Genomic DNA, 9,653 nt, shown 5'->3' on the forward strand with positions numbered 1-9,653 from the left:
CACCAGAGAGAGAGAGAGAGAGAGAGAGAGAGAGAAAGCTACCAGTCCAAGACTCGAACCGCCGTCAGCCATGTGGGACTCCAGGGCCTTAACCACCATGCCATGCCACCTGGGGGCTCCCGTCTGTCTTCAGACGGCCATAGCTGAAGCCATAACTTGCCGTGTCCCCCCTTGTGCCTGGCTGCGGGGACACTCAGAGCAAAGCGGACTGCTCCTTCGTGGCAAGGACTTGGTCTTTAAAGCCCGTGAAGCGACCTCCCGAGCTGCCATCGGGTGCCGACCTACCCTGTCTACCGTGCTGGGCGGCAGCCTGTCCTGTCACCCTCCATCCTGAGCATGCTTCCAGCGAGCTTTAGCCACGGCCTCCTCTCCCATCCACTGCATGAATTCCAAGGGCCTCGGCTGCTACTTACGGCTGGACAGGAAGACCCCACTTCAAAACAGAGCTGCGAGAAAATCTCCAACCTGTCCACTCATCATCCCCTCATTTTCTCTGGCTGCCTTTTTAGTTTTTCTGTTCTTTATTTTCTTTTTTAAGATTTTTGCCATAGGGCATTGTGCTCGCCAGAGAGAGAGAGACAGAGAGGGAGGCCAAGTGAGAGATCACCCCTCGGGGATGGCCACGTCACAATCCCTTCTCCTTTATTCTCCTCCCAAGATTTTGTGCACGCACACACACCCGGTCCGGGACTCGAACCACACAGCCAGCTATGTGGGACCCAGCACCGTAACCACCACAGCACACCCCCTGCTGGCCCCCATGCTGGCTCCTGGAGCCTCAGGGACAGAGGGGGAACGAGTCACGTGATCCCTACTGGCCAGGTCTGCAGTCCTGACAGGCAACCACCGTCATTCCCACGGAGAAAAGGTTTGCAGCGAGCACAGCCGTGAAGGCGACTCCTCGGCCTGGTGTGGAGAACGAGCAAACGGGAGAGAGCGAGAGGGAGTGTCAGCGAATCACGGCTATTGTTCTAGAGATTAGGCTACATCCAGCCAGGCCCAAGTCTGTGCCAGCAACAGGAAAACACACCCTTCCCAGAGCAACACGGGGCTGGACGTCGAGCCGGGCTGGGGGCTGGGCGTACACAGGCGTGGGCAAGTCGCCCTCGCCCTGCCGATTCCTCCACGCAGGCGCTCATGCCTACGGTCCCCCTGGGCAGGCGTGAACGGCACGTGGGCGCAGTGCCCCGCCCCACCCAGTAATTAGGATGAAATTGATGAGGGCTGCTCTACACGTGGGCACGGCAGACACCGGCCCTCAGAGAAGGGGGGACTGCTTTCTCCCCACGCCCACACCCTCGCAGCCCATCAGCTTGCTGGGCTTGGGAGAGACAGTGTTTGCACCAGCAGGGAGGCGGCCCACCACCGATGAGCCACCGTGCTCGGGATGCGTGGCTTAGAGAGAGGTCCCATCTCACGCCCACAGAGGGCACCGGGCAGGTGCTGCTTACTCGGCTGGAAGAACCACCCTTCGGGCTGAGTGATCCAGAAGAGCTTGCGGACCATCCGGAGAGGCCCAGGAGCCTCATCAGTGCCCCGTTATGGACCGAGACCTCAGCCTGCGTGGACAGGCCATGCTTGGGGTTGCCAAGCCCGGAGCTCTGGCAGCCACAGCCCCGTGTTACTGGGGAGAGCCGGGCTTGCCGACTGGCTGTTGCTGGGGGACCCGGAGCTCCGAGCCCAGAGTCTGCGTTCCCATCCAGTGCCAGTCGGCCTGGGGTTAGCTCTGGGGCCTCGACTCTCTCCTCTGTGAAGCGGAGAGGAGAGCGTGCTCCAGGCTACGGCGGGGTTTCAGGGGGCTAGCCCGGCGCCTGGTGCATGGAAAGGCTGCCGGGGGGAGCCGTCTCCTCCCAGTGTCGCGCTTTTACGTAGGCCGGGCTTTCACTGCGTGTGCGATGCGTGTGCACGGCTGCCCTTCGGGACTTGTGCTTATTTTGTACACGGCGATGGCCCCAGACCCCTGAGCTGCCCAGGCAGGCTTGGCCTCCCACCTGACCAGGTAAGTTGGGGGCGGGCTTCCCTAAGGGAGCTGATGAGGAGCCATCTTGGCTGTGGAACCTCTGTGCAGGACTGGCAGGGCTGGGGCTGGCCCGCAGCGGGGTAGCAAGCAGCCAGGCGGCCCTACCAGAAGCTGCACACCCCGTGTGCTGCCCCAGGACTTCTGGTCTGAGAGCCGTACCCCTGCTTACAAGGATGCCCTGAGTTAACGAGGCTTCTCAGCCTGTGCGCTGGCTGCTTGCCAAAAAACTCTGGAAAATATCTTAATGTGAAGAAATACACATCGAGGATCTAAAAAAAACTGACCCTCGGAAAAGCAACCCCACGTGTTATTTCTATTCTATTTTAGGCCAAAGACCATGATGACAAAACCCGAAGGGATGTCATGGGAGCCTGGGCTGGGAGCAGTCCCTGGCCCGCCTGTGTCCTCACAGGCAGGTCTCCGTTTGCAAAGTGGGGCGCCCGATCGGGCACCCGTCAGGCCACAGGAGAGAATGGTCAGGCCTCAGGCCCCGTGAACTCTGACCCAAACAGGCCGTGTTCTGATGAGCGAAGGGGGCCATGCAGAACGAGTGGCCCCCGCCTCCTGCTGACGCCGTGTGTGTCCTGCGTGGAGGCCAGGAGGAGGGGTCAGGACCCCTGGCGTAGCCACCTCCTCACACGCTGGGCCGTGGCTTGGACATGCCAGGTGGCCTGGCGCCTTTTCTCCCGACTTGTGACACCAGGGAAATGGACGTCCCATCGCGGGGTCGTGCTGCGGTTTAGACGAGATGACGGGCGTGATGGCGGCGAAACACAGCAGCAATGCGCGGAGACAGGGCGGACTTTCACCTGGACTGAACATGACCACGGCCTGTGAGAGGGAGAGAGAGCCCTTGCCAGGGCCTGGATCCCGACCCGGTGTCAGGGAGCCACAGGTCGTGGGCGCCCGTGTGCTCGCAGACTCAGGGAGGTCCCCGGATGGGGAGGTCAGCCTTCAGCCTTGCAGACAGCCACGCTTTGTGGCCGCATCGCCACCGGCCCCAACTCTGCCGCGTGCTCAGGCGTGGGGCAGCAGGTTTGGAACGGCCGGCGTGCGAGGTCTCGCTTTGCTGGACGTCTGTGAGCTGGTGTTCTCAGGCCATCCTGCGGGGGAAGGCGGGCTCTCCATCCGGCTATGCTGCCGACTCTGCCGTGGCTTACTCGCCGTGATGAGACCCGATGGCAGTGATGCGGGCCTGCAGTCTCTGCACCGGCTGCGTGGGCGGGCCACCTATCACCGTGTGGCACACACGGTGGCCTGACCGGTGGCACCAGGAGCGGGAAGGGCTTGCTCCGCTGGCCAGTTCTGGCTCACCATCAGGCGGAGCTGAGCAGGGAGCTGTGGAGCGGGGAGAGCCAGGCTGGCCGGCGTCTCTCCTCCGGGCTCAGGTCTGTGAGGGCTGGCTGCTGGGGCTCCCTCTCAGCATGGCAGTCTCGGGATGGTCCATTTTCATGGCCATCGACGGCCTCAGGAGCTAACAGTCCAGCCAAGGGTGGAGGCTGAACGACCTTCCGTGATCCGACCCGAGAAGCCGCGCTCCCTGCTGATGGGGACGGCCGCTCTGTAAGGGGAGGGAAGGGCCCTCGCAGGAGTCCCCTGAGCGGGCGCCCTCATCGGGCCATCCTCGATAGTCACAGGGCCAGGGTCAAGCAGTAGGAAGCTGATATCTACCCTGCTGGTACACTTCGCTCTCCTTCAGCTCCAGACAGTAACTGCCACCGTGGTGAGACAGGCACCCTCCCGGCGGCCACGCCACTCCACCCGTGCCTCGATGACTCAGTGACACCCGGCAACTTCCCGAACTCGCAGCACGCCCCCCGTTCTGCCGCGTGCCCAGTCCCTCGGAGAGGGCGGTCGAGAAGGCTGTGCACGAACACCTTGGTCCCCCTCGGGTGTCTTCACTGGCAGTGGGATGGCATCTTCCTGGCACTCGGTCCACTACCCCCTTGCTTGCCTGCCTCTACTGAGGTGGGAGTAAAAGCCAGTGTTTCCCAGAAAGCCCTGTGCTGGCTCCCGCGTGCGAGGGGGCCTCCATCAGACCATGCACATGGGCTCCAGAGGTGCTCGGGAACTGTGCGTGTTTCCTGTCGTTGCTGTGACACGCTGTCCCCATCGAATGGCTAAAACCACACGTGTCTGTCATTTCACAGGCCTGGGAACAGGCTGCCGTGGCTGCCCTGGGCTCCCATCAAGGCGTGGGCCGGCCGCGTTGCCCTCTGCAGGCTCCAGGGACAATCCATGTCAGTGCTTCCTCAGCTTCCAGAAGCCACTCACACTCCCTGTGAGGCCCCATCCTCCGACCCAGCGACACTGCAGCTCTCTGACCTCTGGCATGCTCATGTGGGCCCCAGCCACAGAGGGGACAGGGTCTCTGCTTAAATGTCTGACGTGGGAGGACAGAGCCCACTGGGAGATCCAGGACACTCTCCAGTCCCTGAATCGGTCGTATCTACAAGGTCCCCTTTGCCACGTGATCCCAAGGGCGAGGACGCTGGCATGTTTGGGAGCGTTACCCCATCTCCTGTACTGTGACTCTGTTTACCCTTGTCACTGAAGCCACTACTGGCCGGCTTCTCTGTGCTGGCTTCTGGCCAGGCCCGCTCAGAAACAAGTGACCTCATTCTGCAGCCAGGAGACCCCTGCTCGCTGGGGACTTCTTGACTCTGGCTGGCCAGGGGCTCCGAGAGCAGCCGGTCGTACGACACGTCCGAAGCTGTTCCGGAGGGCTCCACCTGGAATGTGCTTGCTGACCTTCCCGACCCCGAGGTCCTGCGAGCCATTTAGTCCCACCCTTTCTGCCGGGTGGATTCTGTTCTCGGCAACTGGGCCCTGGGAAGTGCCGGCTGCTCGTGAGCTCAGCTCCCCACTCGGTACTCATTTCTGAGGGTGCCACATGGCCAGGACAACACGTCATTTGGATGCAGCTCACGCCCACGTGCTGAGATGCCACCCATGACCCTGTAAACTCAAACCCGAGCGGGCACCGCCATTCAGGGGCCAGCTGGCAGCTCTCCCTGAGTCCTCACACGGGGTGGGCTAGCCTGGAATCCCACGTGCCAGTGGGTTACTGTGTGGGCACGCGTGTCAGCAGGTGGACTGTCGCAGTCGGGGCCAGAAGGCCAGTCACTCCAGGACTCCCGACATAGCGGCAGCGGGGAAGTTGGACGTCAGGTGGGATTACGCTCCCGGGAGCCGCGTGGGCTCCGGGACTGTCGCTTAGTTTACCCTTCTACCAGGAGGACGAAGCCCTGCTGCCGGTGCTCCTCCGCGCCCTGAGCTTCCAAGTGCAGCCTCCCCCGCCCTCGCTGCCCTTCCCAGGCCTCTGCGGGAGGACAAGGACACAGCTGCAGAGAAGGAGCCATTGTCCCTCCGTGAGCCGTGTACTGGGGAGGGAATCACCTCCGGCCCGTGGCGAGGGCCAGCAGCAGCTGGCACGCCAACAGGAAGCAGATCCCAAGGCACCTTCGGAGACGCCCTTTCTGGGGCCTTCTCCCCGCCAGTGCCCTCAGCAGGCTTCGTCGCACCTGTCCCCAGCTGGCCTCCTGGCCAGGCGTGCCTGCTCGCTGTCCCGAGTGCTCCTCCTGCCACCTTGGTCTCTGGTCAGGCTCACGGGCCATGAGCCAATGCCAGACACCTGCTCTAGACAGGCGGCCTGCAAGCCCAGGGCTCAGGATTGCCCCGGGAGCTCCCGGTCTCCTGGGCTTCCCTTTCCCTCCCAGCACCTGCAACCTTAGACAGGCTGAACTCAGCACAGACTCCTCGACACACGGCCCTCTCCCCTGCCCTGACAAGACTTCTCTCCAGGGTGACCGTGCGACTTAGCATCCAAGCCCGAGCACTTCTGAGGGAGAGGGGGTGCTGTTAGCAACGGCTAGAGCCACAGTGTAGACGGGACAAAGCAGGCGGTGTGCTCCCACGGCACACCGTCCAACCCTCCGTTCCTCCTGAGGCCGACCAGACAGCACCCCCGTGGCAGCCTAACCAGTGTCACACGTATTCACTGGTCTCGGCCAGATCCCTGAATCGTTGCTCAGTAAACACATGCTCAAGTGGAAGAAGAAGGGGGTATTTGCCTAAATTACATGGATTTAAAGTACACCCAGCGTTAAAATAGATCGCTGGCCGGTTTACTACATTCGGCACCCTGAAGAGCGCGAAGTCCTTTGTCTGAGACCCGCTTCCCCCTTGGTCTGCCGGAACACAACCAGAAATACAGCACTTCATTTGCTTTCTCTGTTGAAAAAAGTCCAATTTCCTGTTTAATTAGTGTAACGAGTGTGTGCAAACATTCACCTCCACAGCCCTCATCGGCGTCACGTAACAAAGCCCGGTAAGATACACCAGAGCGACTTCGCTCCTGGGGATACCCTGGGCGTCCTTGGGGACATGGGGACACGCATGCGACGACCTGTCCTCGAGACCCGGCCACCCTCGGGGAAGCACCTGCTTCTTTCAGGAACACTTGCAATAAATAAATAACAAAACAATAAAGAACCAGCCCCCAAGCCAACACCTGGACTGTGAACCCCAAAGGAAGCTGATGGCCTCAGGGGGGAGGCCCAGAGACAGAAGGGGACAGGTGGGCGTCTTGGTTGTCATCTACCCAGACACACGGCCATTGCGGGACTCAGATGCTGGACCAGCCGCGGGGGTCCACACAGCAAGGCCAGGTTTTCACGTTCAGGAGGAAGGTGCCGAGAAATAGCAGAGCGGGTGATTCGGACAGTGGAGAGAAAGGAAGCCAGGAGGCGGCCCCTTGCCCACCAGAAGCTCCCCAACCCCTCCTCGGTCCTTTCCAAACAGATCTTTCTAATCAGCATCTCCAGAGGCAGGTTGACGCACCATTCTCACCCAGCTTGACCTTGGGGACCAGTTAGGTGTGGAGGGACCATCTCCAGCCCTCCCGCCACCCGCCACCCCATTCCCTGGCTCCATTGTCTGTCTCCAGCTGGTATTCTTTTCTGCTTGAACGGCCCCAAACACAAGCTGCCTCTCCCGGCTGGGGGCGCCCACTTGGCAGCTGAGAACAAGCCTGGGGGAGCTGTCAGCCCAAGCACAGAGCCAGCGCCTGCCTCGGGCACCCGAGCTGCTAGGAGAGGACTTTTGCTCTTGCCGCTTCCTCCCAAGGAGGAACTGGTTTTAGACTTCTGACTTCTCAGAATCAAAACAAGACAGTGTGTTTTTTTCCAACCCATCGAGTGTAACGAGCAAGAAAATGAGAGGCTGGTTTGCAAACTTCAACCCAGGGGCTGCTGTCTCCACAATCTGATTTGATCCAAAGTCTCAGAGCCCTCAGCTGCCTTGTTTCGGTCTGTCTCTTTTTAGTGTATTTATTTATACTGAGAGACAGAGAAAGAGAGAGAGACAGCGCCCCTCCAGGGTCTCTGTGCCACGGCCCACACCAGCCTGAGCCAGCGAGATGAAGGGTGTGAGGACACCCAGGACACTCGGGGTGCCTCTGCATGTACACCAGAACCCTCCCATGTCGGTCAGTCTCACGTGACGTTGCGCTTGGCTGTGGCCACCATCTGGCCCCTGCCCTTTAGTCTCTGGACAGAGGGGTGAACCAATAACTGTGAGTTAACCTGGACTGCAGGGGAGAGTGGTTTGGCTACACCTGGCAGTGAGCATGTGCGTGGCACCTGCCGGGCTGCCAGGCTTGCTCGCAGGAGGACGGTTCTGTCCTAGCGACCTCACATGGAGGGTAGGGCACCTGGCCGTGATTGGCAGGACTTCAATGTCATCTCAGCTACTGAGACCTCCAGCCGCAACTGTCTCCTCTGCCCCTGACTTCACCAGGACACCCTCACCATGGGGCTTGCCCCTTCTCTGCAGGAACCCCCCTGCAGTTCTTGAGGACGGCCCTGTCTGGATGTCCATTCAGGTCATCAGAATTCCATGCCAGTCTCTCGTGCCAGTGTTCGGTTCCCCTCTTCCTAGCTCGGTACTTTTTATATTTATATGGAGGACAAAATATTCAAAGCAAAATCTCACATTCGCGTGTCAGAGGAAGAGGGGAGCAGCACTTTGGGGTCCCCTGGAAGGGTCACAGAGGCAGCCACGTTCACTGAACACACTCTCCGGCGTTGGGGTTTCAGATGTTCGGACACAGTCAGTGTGGACAGACGGCTGTGTGGCCTTCCGGGGAGAGCCAGGACTGAGCAGCGACTCACGGAAGGGGCAGCAGCTGAGGGCTGGTGGGGGCATGGCCTGAGAAAGGCGGACACTTTCCTCAACGGCTGACCCTGCAGACACCCCTGTGATTGGCTCCTGACGGAGGGAAGGGCAGCTGCTGGCTGCCTCCTGACTGACCACTGGGGAGAGCGCTGGGGTGCCCTGCCAGTTCTTGGAGAGCTGCTGGCTGGCATCTTGTTGTGTCAGGGGCCCGTCTGATGGAGGCAGGCATGTGAGTGTGCAAGCCAGAGGGCAGCCGAGCAGCTGGAGGGTCAGAGGCAGAGGAGGAAGCATCGGAGCCCCGGTAGGGTGGGAAGGGCCTTTCAGGGCCAGAGGAGTCCACGCAGTGCAAAACTGATGATCATAGGGTGACCAGGGGCAGGTGCTCGGAGATGCCCAGGCCCAAGCAGCAGTGCCTGAGGCTGCCCTGGAGGCCGGCAGTGCCGGGGAGGAGCTGGAGGGAAGACAGCCCAACCTACCCCAGGCAACGCTCGCATCTCCCGGGTCACTTGGGCCACAGGCAGGTGTCGCCCAGACGAGGACCCGCGAGGGTTGGGGGGCTGCCCATCTCAGCGGGCACTTCCCTGCTCCAGCCTGGCTACCTGGGTTTTCCACCTGCTCTTTGGCTCCAGGGAAGCTGTCACAGTGCCTGTCACCTCGACACCTTGACAGTTTCAGCAAATGCAAACCCAAGGTCAGCAACTCCCACTCTGTCTAAAGGGATGGCCACCCTTCAGGACCCGGGGCTGCAGCTTCTGGACACTGACACCTGCCGGGTGCTCCTGGCCTCAGGTGCGCCCCGCCCCCACCTGGCCAGACAGGTCCGCCGGCAGCACCGTCCGCCCCTCCTCCCAGCGCTCAGCTCCAGCTCGCACCCACCCGCCAATGGAGGTAGGGTTGGCTTGTGGCCCCGCCACTCTGGCAGCCCGGGGTCACGGTAAGACCCCTGGGACGACCCCAACCAATAAGCTGCACTCCGCTTGGGCACGGAGCATGCCGGAAGTCGATTCCCAGCGGGGGCCACCCAGGAGTCCCCCCACCCCCCGCAGGTCCCTCGCCTGCACACCCTCCGCCCCCAGGGCACTGACCGGGCCGCAATCCGCGGTCCCAGAGATGGCCGCGGAACGCCCTCGGCCGCCGTCCCTTCTGCCCGCAGAGTGCATGCCCCTCCGGCTGGGCAACTCCCTTGGATGCTGGTGGGCATCAGCTCCCGGACCCCCAGGGCCCAGTTCGCGTCGAGGACCGCCGGCCGCATCCCAGCCTCGGCAGCCGTGAGCAAAATGGGGAGCGAGAAAGATGAACAGCGGCGCCTACCTAGGGACGCGGGCTCCGGGCCATGCAGGCTCTCAGCGAGGTCTCGTGCCAGCGCTCTGCGCTCCGCCCTGCGCGCAGCCTGAGCTCGCCCGGCACGGCACGCGGGGACAGCGGGGACAGCCGGGGAGGTCGGGGCCCGCCCGGC

General features: G+C 61.9%; 1 protein-coding gene and 1 long non-coding RNA gene across 2 annotated transcripts in view; one reads left to right on the forward strand and one right to left on the reverse strand.

Annotated features, from left to right (window-relative positions):
* Positions 1 to 9,653, reverse strand: part of RIPOR2 (RHO family interacting cell polarization regulator 2) — a 108,568-nt gene that overhangs the window by 42,585 nt on the left and 56,330 nt on the right.
* The window catches only part of LOC102468570 (uncharacterized), a 4,005-nt gene continuing 3,291 nt past the window's right edge, over positions 8,940 to 9,653 (forward strand). The window contains exon 1 of the long non-coding RNA XR_003546882.1: positions 8,940 to 9,085. This is a non-coding gene — a long non-coding RNA (uncharacterized LOC102468570). The remainder of the gene's footprint in view (positions 9,086 to 9,653) is intronic.

The sequence above is a fragment of the Tupaia chinensis genome, unplaced genomic scaffold, assembly GCF_000334495.1.
Source record: "Tupaia chinensis unplaced genomic scaffold, TupChi_1.0 Scaffold140356_1, whole genome shotgun sequence".
Lineage (NCBI taxonomy): Eukaryota > Metazoa > Chordata > Mammalia > Scandentia > Tupaiidae > Tupaia > Tupaia belangeri.